General features: G+C 45.1%; 1 protein-coding gene across 12 annotated transcripts in view; it reads right to left on the bottom strand.

The window, feature by feature from the left end:
- Positions 1-14,238, bottom strand: part of LOC140734898 (transcription factor COE2) — a 318,188-nt gene that overhangs the window by 106,499 nt on the left and 197,451 nt on the right. The gene's annotated exons all lie outside the window — the stretch shown is intronic.

The following is a 14,238-nucleotide window of genomic DNA, read 5'->3' as shown; positions in this document are numbered from 1 at the left end:
GCGTTAGATTCCGGATCGGGAGTCTGTGGCTCCCAATGGAGAAACCGTTTTTAACTAACAACAGGGATTTGCTTCGCAAAGACAACGGGCAAGTGTTCCTTTCTCTCACCAATCCCTCTCTCCAACATGTGAAATGCCAGCGGTTCCCAAACGGAAAAGCCTGCAGACTTCTGAGTGACTTTTATATTTCCATTGGACTCAGTATTATCCCCTAGACAACGATAGAGCTTATTTCTGATTGATTATTACTATACCTGTGCTTTAGATTGAGTATTGACGATGTATATGATCTGAATGTTTTGTATTAACCATACGTTTGTGCCCCTTTATAAATAAAAAACGTTTGAAAATAGTACCATCAGACTTCAGCGGACCTCTCTATCTTTGCTGGTAAGTCACCCAGTTACGGGGAACGTAACACTGGGAAGTAATCAATAACCCGAGCAAGACAGACACACACACACACACACACACACACACACACACACACACACACACACACACACACACACACACACACACACACACACACACACACACACACACACACACACACACACAGTCGGGCACATCTATGGAAAAGAATAAAGAGTTGACATTTCTGGCCGAGTCCTGTCATCAGAACAGGACCCAATCTTGACAAAGAGTCTCGGCCTGAAACAGCAACAGCTTACACCTTTCTATAGATGCTGACTTCCCCCTGTCTTTTGTGGATATTACTCTGGATTTCCAGCATCTGAAGAATCTCTTGTGCTTATGAAGGGAATAAACAGTCGACGTTTCACACCGAGAACAAGTTGAGCACCTCTGCTCCATCACCTGAAGTGGAATTTCTGGTTCAAGCTGACAGGAAGGCGACAGTAACTCAAATAACCACACGTTACAAAGTGGCATGCAGAAGAGCATCTCTGAACACAGAAAACTCCGATCCTAGATGGGCTACAGCAGCAGAAAACCACATCGGGCTCTACTCTTGTGGTCGCTTTATTAGGTACACTCTCAGAAGATCAGCAGTTTCTCTGATATTCAAACCACCCCATTTGGCACTAACTATCATTCCATGGTCCTAAATCACTTGGATTGCACTTCTCCCTCATTCTGATATTTGGTCTGAACAGCAACTGAACTACTTGACCATGTCTGCATGATATTATGCATTGAGTTGCTGTCACAAGATTGGCTGATTAAAGGCTGATTAGTTGATTCGGCCTGCAGGTATACCTAATAATGTGGCCTCTGAGTATAGCTTTAAGGTGAGGGGAATAGATGTAAAGGGAACCTGAGGGGGCAACTTCCTCACACAGACGGAGGTGGGCAAATGGGACAAGGTGCTGAAGGAAGTAGTTGGGATGGTTACGATTACAACATGCTCTCTAGTTTCAGACTCCTCTTCCCTGAAAAGATGACCATGGTCAATCACGTTATCAATTTGCCTATTGAGTTTGCCTACCAGGAGCACGTTGGAGTTAGCAATGGTGTCATCTACCTGCTGAACAGAGCCTAGTCCCATTTGGATAAGCAGGACAGTACTGCGAGGATCATGTTTTTTTGATTTTTCAAGTGCCTTCAATACCATACAGCCCTCACTGCTGGGAGAAAGGTTCAGTTCGCTGCAGACTGGCACTTCCATTGTATCCTGGATAATGAACTACCTGGCTGGCAGATCACAAAGTTTGTGCGGCTTCAGAGCTGTGTGTCAAATATGGCTATAAACAGCACTGGGGCCCCACAAGGGCTCTCTTCCTGTGTACCCTGTATACCTCAGCCTTCAGGTATTACACTGAGTCATGGAATCATTGATTTGACTTGACTGCAGAATTTCTCTGATGACTCAGCAATAGTTGGGTGTATAAAGGGAGGACAGGAGGATAAATACAGGGACCCTGGTGGAGGACTTTGTCAAATGGTGCAAGCTGAATCATCTGCAGCTCAACATCAGTAAGACAAAGGAGACGGTGATGGGCTTTAGGAAAACTAAGCCTGCACTGCTCCCTGTTACTATTGATGGTGAGGACATGGATGTGGTGAGGGCCCACAAGTGCCTGGGCGTGCACCTGGATGACAGACCTGAGTGGAGCACCAATACCAATGCTTTGTACAAGAAGGGTCAGAGTTGCCTCTACTTCCTGAGGAGACTGAGGCCCTTTGGAGTATGCAGGCCTCTCCTGCACATGTTCTACCAGTCTGGTGTTGCCAGTAAAACCTTCTATGCAGTGGTGTGCTGGGGCAATGGCGTCAGCACAGGTGATGCCAACAGGCTCAATAAACTGATTAGAAAGGCTGGCTCTGTTATGGGTGTCAAACTGGACACACTGGAGGCTGGGGTGGAACAAAGGACCCCACGGAAAATCCTGGCAATTCTGGACAATGTTTCTCACCCTCTGCACGCCACCTTGGTTGAACAGAGGAACACTTTTAGTAATAGAGTAAGATAACTGTGCTGCTCGAGGTCGTTCTTACCCTCGGCTATGAGTCAGTCTATAGTCGGGGAAGTGATAACCCCCCTCCTGTTCGACTGTTTGCGGTAACTTATTCTTTATTCTTTCTTTCTCCTCTTCTAATATTTGTCTATATGTGCACTTGTAATGCTACTGTGACACTAATTTCCTTTGGGATCAATAACTCTATCTATCTTCTATCTACCGCTCTTGATTTTATATATCTCTATAAGGTTACTGCAAAGCTTCCTGCAATCCGGGGGGGGGGGGAAGCCTAGCCAGTCTCTCTTTTTAGCCCGAGCCCTCCAATCCCACTAACAATCTCGTGAAGTGTGTATCTTTTAAAGTGCCAGTGAACTGAGTGAGAAAGGGTGATGGGGAAACAGAAATTTGACAAGGGTTGCTAATACAAAACAGATGTTCCCCTTTGTCCTTGTGTTCAGTGAGTGAAGTCTATCGTCCACCTCCAACATAAACCGATTTTTCCTTCAACAAAAAAACTTACATTTCAGCCCTTTACACTTACACAAATCTAGCTCTCAAAGAGAGTCAGATGCGGAGTGTTATGCTGAATAAGCCATTGAGACAAAACCTCTGAAAGGAGTGGTCATAGAAAACATGAGCTGTTAACAATAGCCATGGCCAAGAAAGTGCAATAACGCCTTTATTTCCACAGAAGGCTGAAGAAATTTGGCAAGGCCCTTTGACTCCCACCGATTTTTATTGATACACCATAAAAATGTAACCTATCTGGCTCGGTGAGGCAACTGCTCTGCCTGAGACTGCGAGAGACTGCAAGGGGTTCTGACGCAACACGCACAAAATGCTGGGGGATCTCAGCAAGTCAGCCAGCATCTATGGAAAAGAGCAAACAGTCGACGTTCCGGGTGAGACCCTTCTTTTGGACTGAGAAGGAAGGGGAAGATGCCAGAATAAGAAGGCTGGGGGGGGTGGTGGAAATGGGAAAGTGGCTAGCTGGAAGGTGACAGGTGAAGGCAGGTGGGTGGGAAATGTCAAAGGCTGGAGGAAAAAGAATCTGACAGGAGAGGACAGCAGAACTTAGGAGAAAGGGAAGGAGGAGGGGACCCAGAGTGAAATAATAGGCAGGTGAGAAGAAGTGAAAGGTTAGATCGGAGGGGATGGATTTGTTCATTGGAAGGAGCTATCGATACACAGCTCAACATATCACCAAAACCAACCTCCCCTCCACAAACTCTGTCTATACTTCTCACTGCCTTGGTATAGCAGCCAGCCAAACGAACAACGTCAGCCAATCTGGATATTCTCTTCTCTCCCCTCCGTCATGCAGAAGGTACAAAAGTCTAAAAGTATGTATAATCAGGCTCAAGGATAGCTTAATTCTTATTATTAGACTATCAAACAGTCCCCTAGTACAACAAGATCAAAGTTCAAAGTAAAATTTATTAGCAAAGTACATATATGTCACTATATACAACCCTGAGATTAATTTTCTTGTGGGCATACTCAATAAATCTATAGAACATTAATTATTAACAGGATCAATGAAAGACCACCCAACCAGAGGGCAAAAGACAACAAACTGCAAATGCAAATATAAATAAATAGCAATAAAGAGCATGAGAGGAAGAGTGTCCTTGAAATTGAGTCTACTGGTTGTTGGAATGATGGGGCAAGTGAAGTTGAGTGAAGTTACCCTCTTCTGTTCAAGAGCCTGATGGGTGAGGGGTAATAACTGCTCCTGAGCCTGGTGGTGTGAGTCCTGAGGCTCCTGTACATTTTTCCTGGTGACAGCAGTGAGAAGGGAGCATGACCTGTGCGGTGGGGATCCCTGTTGATGGATGCTGCTTTCCTGCAACAGTGCTTCGTGTCGATGTGCTCAGTGGTGGGGAGGGCTTTACCCACGGTGTACTGGGCTGAATGTGTTGGCACATGGCCAAGTGGTTAAGGCGTTCGTTTAGTGATCTGAAGGTCGCTAGTTCGAGCCTTGGCTGAGGCCTGCGTGTGTGTCCTTGAGCAAGGCACTTAACCACACATTGCTCTGCGACGACACCGGTGCCAAGCTGGATGGGTCCTAATGCCCTTCCCTTGGAAAACATCGATGGCATGGAGAGGGGAAACTTGCAGCTTGGGCAACTGCCGGTCTTCCATTAAAAAAAACTTTGCCCAGGCTTGCGGCCTGGAAACTTTCCAAGGTGCAAATCCATGGTCTATCGAGACTAACAGAAACCTACACACTGGGCTGAATCCACTACTTTTTGTAGGAATACATGGCCTCTTGACCTCATGATCTATCTTGTTATGGCCTTGCACCTCATTGTCTGCCCGCACTGCACTTCTTCAGTAAAACTTTATTCTGCATTCTGTTATTGTTTTCCCTTATTCTACCTCGAATCACGGTTGCAATTAAGTGATCTACCTGGATAGCCTTGCAAAGCAAAATTTTTCACTGTACCTCAGTGCACATGACAGCAATAAACCAGCTTAACCCGGTCTTCACAGGTTCCTCTAAAATTGCATCGAATCTCCTATCCAATATTCAATAGATATTGTCATTGTTCCTTTCTGCGCCTTGTAGCACATCGGGTAGCAACCTTTTCATTTCTTTAGCATTTGCCTGTTTTTCTAAAGAAGCCGAGTTGCTACCTCAACCCTCTCTACCAAGTACAGATGGAAATCATTCAGGGAGCTGGCCCCACCAGATTCGAACCCAAGACCACCCACTTCAGAGTCCAGTGCGGATGCCTCTACACCATTGGCCGGCTGACGCACCAGACATAATAAAAAGCTAAGGTGATTCACAGTTATGATTCTGTAATACAAGCTGCACAGGGAAAAGCTTCCACCGAGTGGGAAGAACTCTGCTGAGGTGATAGATCTACAGCAGAACATAAATTGCTCGAGAAGGGGAGAATGAAGAATATTTTGCTGTGAGATGGAAGGGGCTGTTTGAATGACTGATACCGCACTAATGTATTACTGAGCAAGTTGTAATCAGGAACGTTTATGTATTACATGACGTCTGTTAGGACTCTACACAGTACATGAATTTAATTATTTTTTAATAGGCACCTGAGACTTTACCAAGTAATGACCTCCTGATATTGCGTGTGTGGGCGAGGACACACAGGAAATGGAAATACACAGGTGAGTCAGCTTAGTGGCTTGCAGACAGCTCAATAGTTGTGATGGGAGAGTCCTGGGTAAAGGCTGAACCCCTCTCTGCATTCTGTGCCAGCTGAGAGCAGTTGCCAAATCGGGATATCTTTAAAGGATATAAACAATGATTGTCAAAGTGGAAATAGGGAAGTTATGTTGTAAGACCATAAGACATAGGAGCAGAATTAGGCCATTCTGCCCATCGAGTCTGTTCCGCCATTCCATCATGGCTGATCCTGGATCCCACTCAACCCCATACACCTGCCTTCTCACCATAACCTTTGACTCTTCTTCTGGCTCTTCACATGGCCTTAGATCACCTGGACAATGCAAACACCTACATCAGGATGCTGTTTGTTGACTATAGCTTAGCATTTGACATCATCATTCCCGCAGACCTGCTCAATAAGCTACAGAGCCTGGGCTTCTGTACTTCCCTCTGCAATTGGATCCTTGACTTCCTAACAAGAAGACCACAATCTATGCAGATTGGTGATAATATCTCCCCCTTGCTGATGATCAACACCGGTGCACCTCAGGGGTGTGTGCTTAGCTCACTGTTCTACTCTCCCTATACCCATTACTGTGTGGCTAGGCATAGCTCAAATACCATCCTTCAAGTTGCTGATGATAAAACCACTGCTGGTAGAATCTCCAGATGGAGATCAGAGGGCATACAGGAGCGAGATACATCAGCTAGTTGAGTGGTGTCGCAGCAACAACCTTGCAGTCAACGCTAGTAAGATGAAAGAGCTGATTGTGGACTTCATGAAGGATAAGATGAAAGAACACAAACCAATCCTCACAGAGGGATCAGAAGTGGAGAGAGTGAGCAATTTCAAGTTCCTGGGTGTCATGATCTCTGAGGATCTAACCTGGTCCCAACTTATTGATGCAGCTATAAAGAAGGCAAGACTGTGGCTATATTTCATTAGGAGTTTGAAGAGATTTGGTTTGTCATCTGAAACACTCAAAATCTTCTATAGCTGTACCGTGGAGAGCATTCTGATGGGCTGCATCACTGCCTGGTATGGCAGCAGTGGGGTGGGTGGGGGGGAGGGGGGGGAACAGCGCTACACAAGACCAAAAGAAGTTACAGAAAGTTGTTAAATTAATCAGGTTCATCTTGGGTACCAGCCTCCATAGTATCCAAGACACAAGGAGTGGTGCCTCAGAACGATGGCGTCCATTAAGGACCCCCCAACACCCAGGACATCCCCTCTTCTCACTGTTACCACTGGGCAGGAGGTACAGAAACCTGAAGGCATACACTCAATGATTCAGGAACAGCTTCTTCCCCTCTAACATACAATTCCTAAATGGACATTGAACCCATGAACTCTACCTCACTTTTTTATATATTATTTCTGTTTTGTACTATATTCAATCTATTTAATATACATATATATACTTACTGTAATTGATTTACTTTTTCTTTCTGTGTTATTATGTATTGCATCGACTGCTGCTGCTAAGTTAAATTTCACGACACATGCGGGTGATAATAAGCCTGATTCTCATTCTGATTCTCCCAGGGCAGAAACGCCGAGTACTGGGACACGTGTGTTTAAAGTGAGAGGGCAGAGGTTTAAAGGAGATGTGCAGGGCAAAGTTTTATTTTTAAGCTGAGAGTGTGGTAGGTGCATGATCAGGGCTACTGGAGGTGGTGTTGGAAGCTGATACAATTTAAGACACTCTGAGTAAGGCAGAGGGTCCTTAAGGTTGTTATAGCCAGGGGTGGTAATGGAGACAAGCTCCCACTACCTATTAAATGCTCCCAAAGGCACGCGCCTCAGGTAGCCTCTGACGACCAAGTCCAGCTCCTGGCCTTCACGTGGGGCTTAGTTACCAAGCCCAGTAGAACCGTTTCTGCTGACAGGAGAAGGGGCAAAGGCAGGTTACAGGTGCCTTAAAACTAGTTGCTTTGGGCAGCTGGGTCTCATCAGCCATCTATGAGAAGGAAAACTCTGATCTCAAACTTCCGCTGCCTTGTGGCTATAACCAATCATGGGGAAGGGCTTCGGGAGTAAACCCCGAGGGAAAAATCTGGAGCTGGAGTCCCTACGTCGAGTTCAATGCTGCCTGGCAACTCCTGCAGCGTTGCTTGTGCCATACTGTATCGAACTCTCCCATTCCTTTGCCTCCATCAGATGCACGGGCAACAGCTTGCTCTCAGCATTGTACTGCCCTGGCTTGCACATGTAGACAGTTAGGACACAACATCCATGGTCAACCCTGGCCAACGGAGGCCTCGAGTTAGGCACATGAATACGCAGTAAATGAAAGGCTGTGGATCCTACACAGGAAGGAGAGAATTAGCTTAATTCAGCATCACGTTCATCACATTTCCTCGTTCCACTGTCTCACTGACCACTCCAAGCTGAAGTCACGACTGGTGCTGTGGGACCACTGGGAAGAAGCACTGCAGATACAGACACGCACCCCCACCCCCCTGTGTTTGTTTAGCTCAGCACTCGTTTGTAACACGCTTACTTCTTAGTTTTAAAACTTGGGAAGATTTAATGGAGAACCCACCAAGACAAAGGACTACTGAATGGTCAGTACTGTAGTTCTGTGTAGTTTAGGGTTGTTTAGACGAGCCCTTTTTTTAGCTCGACGCCAATTAACTATTTATAAATAAATAGCTCATGTGCCCTTTTGCAATCTCTGTCTTCTGTTTCACTTACCAGATCTTCGAATACGCCTCTGTGTTACGCAGACTGGTATGGAAACACCAGTGCCCATGAACGATAAAGGCTACAGAAAGCCTGGTCCATCACAGGCACAACCTTCCCCACCATTCTGTACACTCACATGTGGTGCTGCCACGAGAAAGCAGCATCCATCACCAAAGAACCCTCCCCCACTCCATCCAGGCCATGCCCTCTTCTCACTACTACCATCGGACAGGAGGTACAGGAGCCTGGGGTCCCACACCACCGGGTTCAGGAACAGTTATTACCCTTCAAACATCAGACTCCTGAACCAGCGTAGGTAACCACATTCACCACTGCACTGATTCTATGATCCACAAACTCACTTTCAAAGATTCCTTGCAACTCATTCTCAGTTTTATTTTTTATTTGCACAGCTTGTCTCCTTTTCCACATTGGATGTTCGGCTGTCTTTATTTGTTTCTGTATAGTTTTTCATATATTCTTTTGTAATCCTTTAAACTTCCTGTCTTTGGACTGGGGAGGAAACCGATGCAGTCACAGTGAGTCGCTCTCTTGCCTTCTATATAGCTGCATCAATATGTTAGGTCCAGGTTATTGAGATATTGGTACCCAGGAACTTGAAATTGCTCACCCTCTCCACTTCTGAATCCTTCGATGAGGATTGGTTTGTGTTCCCTCGTCTTGCTCTTTCTGAAGTCCACTATCGGTCCTTTCGTCTTACTGACGTTGAGTGCCAGGTTGTTGCTGCGACACCACTCAACGAGCTGGCATATCTCACTCCTGTATGCCCTCTGAGACGCTGCCAACGATGGTTGTATCATCGGCAAATTTATAAATGGTACTTGAGCTGTGCCTAGCCACACAGTCATGTGTATATAGAGAGTAGAGCAGTGGTAATACAATTGTTTTACAGTGGCCAATTAGTCTACCAGATTCTAAAGCCTAATGTTTATGAGTCTGGCCTGGTCAGTGAGTCATTGTTCACTTGGGCAATGCCAGTACTGATCACAGAAACCCAACGTGTAGATGAAACACTTTTTCACATCGCCTGTGGGTCTTCTGAAATTGTGCCTCCTCTCAATATCAACGCTTGTGCTTTGGGGAAATGTTCCTTCTGATGCTAGAAGCTGCCTCTGCTGTCTGCAGCGGGCGGAGAGCAGACAACCAGTGGTGGCTTGTACCTTGATCGTGTGGACACGGGCTACGAACAGGCTGAGCTTTGATATTCGGCACATTCTGAATTAATTGCCTCACGCACTCAGAGGAATTGCCGTTTGGGTGAGATTACAGAGGGCAGCTAGCTTTCTCAAGGAGAGAGAGAGAAAAAAACATCCCAGTTTTCAAGAGAGGCGGGGAAGGATTAGCAAAATTAATTTCTTGCATCTGGCAAGCATAAAGGCATTTGTGCAAGGTTCATGCTTGGGATGTAACATAATCTGTAAAACGAGCGAATTATTCCACTTAATCATTTAAACAAGATTGCCGTAATGTGTTTGCAGTAGGGAGGGCTGAGCTCTTTGGTCAGTGCCAGCGTTCGTCCCCCTAGTCAGTGTCCTGGGTCACTGGCGTTGACCCGACCCATCTGGAGTCCATCCGTCATCCGCCGACAACTTCCTGAAACACCTCCCTCCATTTCCTGCCGCCTTCCCCACCGCGCTCGCCGGCTTCCAGAACCGCAAATGCACCCAATCCCGCTCCTATCCCCATAACGCCAGCCATCAATCCTGGCAACTTCAACATCTCCTGGATCTCGGGAAAGCGGTCAGGTTTGGGAACTGAGGGTGGTTTCTCTCTCTCTCTCTCCCTCTCCCTCTCTCTCTCTCTCTTCCCATGATCTGCATTCTTTGCTTGTGCAGCAATCTATTTTCTGCCAGAGAAGTATAATACGCGAACGCTACGGTTTAAACATAAATCCACGCGACGATCTCACGATCTGTGCAGTTCGTGCAACTTCACAGCGTTATTGGATGTCGCTGAGCCAGTTATTATGCCTCCTTCACAAGTTTGCATCGATTCAGATAAAGTATAAAAATAAGGCAGTAAACATTCATGGCGCCCATCTCATCAAACACTCCCAGGTAAATAGCAGGATATTTTAAGAAGAAAAATAAATCTCCTTCTATCCTGCCCTTTCAAATTTAGACGTAGCGTGGGCTAGCATTCCCTCGACTCTCCTATCAGACTTTACAAGGTCAAAATTCAAAACACACAACAAATGGATATTCCCTGAGGGAATTTTTTTTAAAAAAAGGCACAAGAAGAGGACTGGTACTAGGACCTAAGGGAGAAGTTAAAGATCGAAAGGAAAGAGGCATACAATGTTGTCAAAGGGCCCTGGAGAATGGGGAGACTTAGCAGTTGACAAAGATGACCAGAAGAAGAGAAATAGAGCGAGATGTTACCAATGGGAGACAGGTTTATTTTTTTTAAAGTAGATAGATATGGGTCCTTTACATGCAGAGACAGAAGCAATTATAGGAAACGGAAATAACAAGGACATCGTGTATATACTTCTGTACCTCATTTCATCTCAGAAGATAACAGAATTTAACTGGAAAACGGGAATGAAAGGTTGAATGAAAATGAGGACGTTAAGAAAATTTAACTCAATATAAAATAAAAGAATGGAAATGAAATCCTATACGTTTCCTCGCCTATGCTATAAGATTTCAAAATGAATGGGTGCAGAGAACAAGAATACATTGATTTTTATCTTCTAGAACTATCGGGGTTCTGGACTGGTCTCCATCATTTCGAATATAACCTCGTTCAACAGGAGGAAGGGAGAAGGTGTACAGTCATTAGATTGACAAGAGAGCACTGAAATTTATTTTGAGGCACAGAGCAACAGAGCAATCATTTGATTAGTTCAAGCCTTCATAGTTCAGTCTACAGTGAGGGATTGGCAGTGGAGAGAGTCAACAGCCTTAACTTCCTGGGTACCACCACGTCAGATGGCCCATCCTGAAACCAGCACGTAGCTGCACTAACAAGGAAGGTACAACAGAGTCTTTCATTTCTGTGGTGGTGAAGGAAGTTTGATTTGTCACTAAGCACTCTCACTTCCACAGATGTACTGTTGAAGCTATTTTGACTGGTTGCATCGGGGCCTGGTACGACACGTTGAATGTGCGGGAGCATGTGAACCTTCAAAGAATAGTGGATCAGCTCAATACATGATGGACACATCCTGCACCACCATCGGGAACGTCTGCAGGAGGCACTGCCTCAAGAAGGCAACATACTTCATCAAAAATCCTCACCATCCAGGCCATGCTGTCCTCTCACAGCTACCATCAGGGGCAAAAGCCTGAAGTCCCACATCACCAGGATCAAGAACTTGCACTTCCTTCGACCATTCTGTTCTTGAACCATCTGACACAACCCTAACCACTACAGTTCAGCAACACAGACTTTGTACTAAAATAGACTTTTTGTTCTAATTGTGTTCTTGGAATTGTGCTCTTTGTTGTAAACATCGTATGTAATTTATTTTTAATCCATATTTTTCTTGAATCTTTCTAATGCCCAAGTTGGTGCAGTCTTCCATTGATTCTCTTATGGGTTATTATTCTATTATGGATTTAATAGAAACTAAATCTCAGGGTTGTATATGTGACACTGCTGCAAGTGAGTTTTTACTGCACTTGTGCATATGTCAATAAACTCAACTTTGATTTTGACTTTCAGATGTTGGCTAAAGGGAAACCAGACACATAATTTTATAAAGCTGTAACTGAACAAAAGGTTGTAATACAGGTGAGGGACCTGTGTGTTTGAGCCTAATGCACTGAGCACTGCACAATAGATCAAGGAAAAATCTGGTAAGATAAGAGGATCATTGCTTGGGGCTCAGCTATTTACAATCTACACTCAGTGGCTACTTTATTAGGTACACCTGCTCGTTGATGCAAATATCAAATCAGCCAATCATATGACAGCAACTCAATACATAAAAGCATGCAGACATGATCAAGAGTTGTTGTTCAGACCAGATATCAAAATGGGGAAGAAATGTGATCTCAGTGACTTTGACCATGGAATGATTGTTGGTGCCAGATGGGGTGGTTTGAGTACCTCAGAAACTGCTGATCTCCAAGGACTTTATGCACAGCAGTCTCCAGAGTTTACAGAGAATGGTTTAAAACAAAAATCCATTGGCTTTGGAGGCTCGTGTGCCTCATTGACCTGGAGAGCTGTGTTGTCTAGAGTGAGGGCTTTCTGCTTTGGCTCTTGCAGGGTCTTCCTAGCCAAAAGAATCTCAGACTAAGAGTGATCCACCAGTCCTCCAGACCAGGGCGAACAACCCTGACTGATCAAAAAAATAAATTGTTACAGAAACAGCAATGAAGCGTCCTTCTACATCTGTGTGTGACTGAGGAGCCCGAACGACACCAGGGGCACAATAGAGAAGATGGCCGAGGACAGACAGAGATAGAAGACCTACATTGCTGCCTGAATCGCCAGCGGCATAACGGGCAGCAAGTAAGTAGACAGAGGTGGAGTTGAGATATTAAATGTTGGGGCAGGATTAGTGGTCCTACACTGGCTAACATTTCTCAGCAACTGCTGCAATGTGAGTGAGATGTGGAGTGAATCTCCAAGCTGCTCCAAAATGCACCTTATGTTCAGGTACATCATTGGCCAATCCCCTCTTTAGTACTACACCTTTGATTTAGGGCTTTCTGAAGAATCTGACTGACAAGGAAGCACATTCTGAAATGTTGCCACCAGTGGAGCATTGCAGCAGTCGATTTTTACACAGGAAGATCCCACAGACCTTCATGCTGCAGTGAGTAAATAATCTGTCTTGTTTGTTTAGTGTAATGTTAATTGAGGTGTAAAGATCGATCAGGACCCCTGCTTCTCCTCCCAAGTACTTCCTCAGGATCCAATAGAGAAACAAGACAGGGTCTTGGTTTAGTGTCTCACCCAGTGGATGGTGTTTTCAACATCTTAGACTTTCCTTGGTGTTGTTCCCACAAGGTCATACAAAAATTTCACTTTCATGCTTCAAGAAGGGGGACTTGAACCCAGAAGCTGCTGGTGTTTATCAGGGTGTGTAAAACCATTAGGGATATAGAATGCACACAGTCTTTTCCCCAGGGAAAGGGAATCAAAAACTTAGGGCAGGGGTTCCCAATTTGGGATCCACCGACCCCTCAATGATAAGGCCCCATGGCATAAAAAAAGATTGGGAACCCTGACCAAGGTGAGAGGGTAAAGATCAGAAAGGGACCAGGGCAACTTCTTCATGCAGTGGGTGGTGTGTATATGGAACAAGCTGCCGGGGGAGTCTATTAAAGCAGGTCCAAGAACATAAACTTGGTGGCCACTTTATTCAGTACACCTGCTTGTTAATACAAATGTTTCATCAGCCAATCATGTGGCAACAACTCAATGTGTAAAAGCATGCACAGATCGTCAAGAGGTTCAGTTGTTGTTCAGACCAAATATCAGAATGGGGAGGAAATGTAATTTAAGTGAATTTGACCGTGGAATGTTTGTTGGTGCCAGATGGGGTGGTTTGAGTATTCCCTGAACCTGCTGGTCTCCCGGGATTCTCATGCACAACAGTCTCTAGAGTTTACAGACAATAGTGCAAGCAACAAAAAACATCCAGCGAGCGGCAGTTCTGAAGGTGAAAATGTCTTGTTCATGAAAGATCAGAGGAGAATGACCGGACTGTTTCAAGCTGACAGGAAGGCAACATTAACTACACATTACAACAGTGATATGCAGAAGAGCATCTCTGAATGCACAACATGTCGAACCTTGAAGTGAATGGGCTACAGCAGCAAAAGACCACATCAAGTTCCTTTTGTGTACGTAATAAAGTTTAACTGAGTGAATGTAAAAGACGTCGGGGTAGGTACATAGATAGGAGAGGTCAGGGCTAGCTTAGACTGGCAAATAGGATTAACTTTGATGGACATCTCAATCAGCATGAACATGCTTGTCTGAAGGGCTGTTATCCTTTGACT

Source organism: Hemitrygon akajei, chromosome 1 (assembly GCF_048418815.1).
Source record: "Hemitrygon akajei chromosome 1, sHemAka1.3, whole genome shotgun sequence".
Lineage (NCBI taxonomy): Eukaryota > Metazoa > Chordata > Chondrichthyes > Myliobatiformes > Dasyatidae > Hemitrygon > Hemitrygon akajei.
Note: the sequence above shows the minus strand (reverse complement) of the source record. Positions and strands in the feature narration are given on the sequence as shown.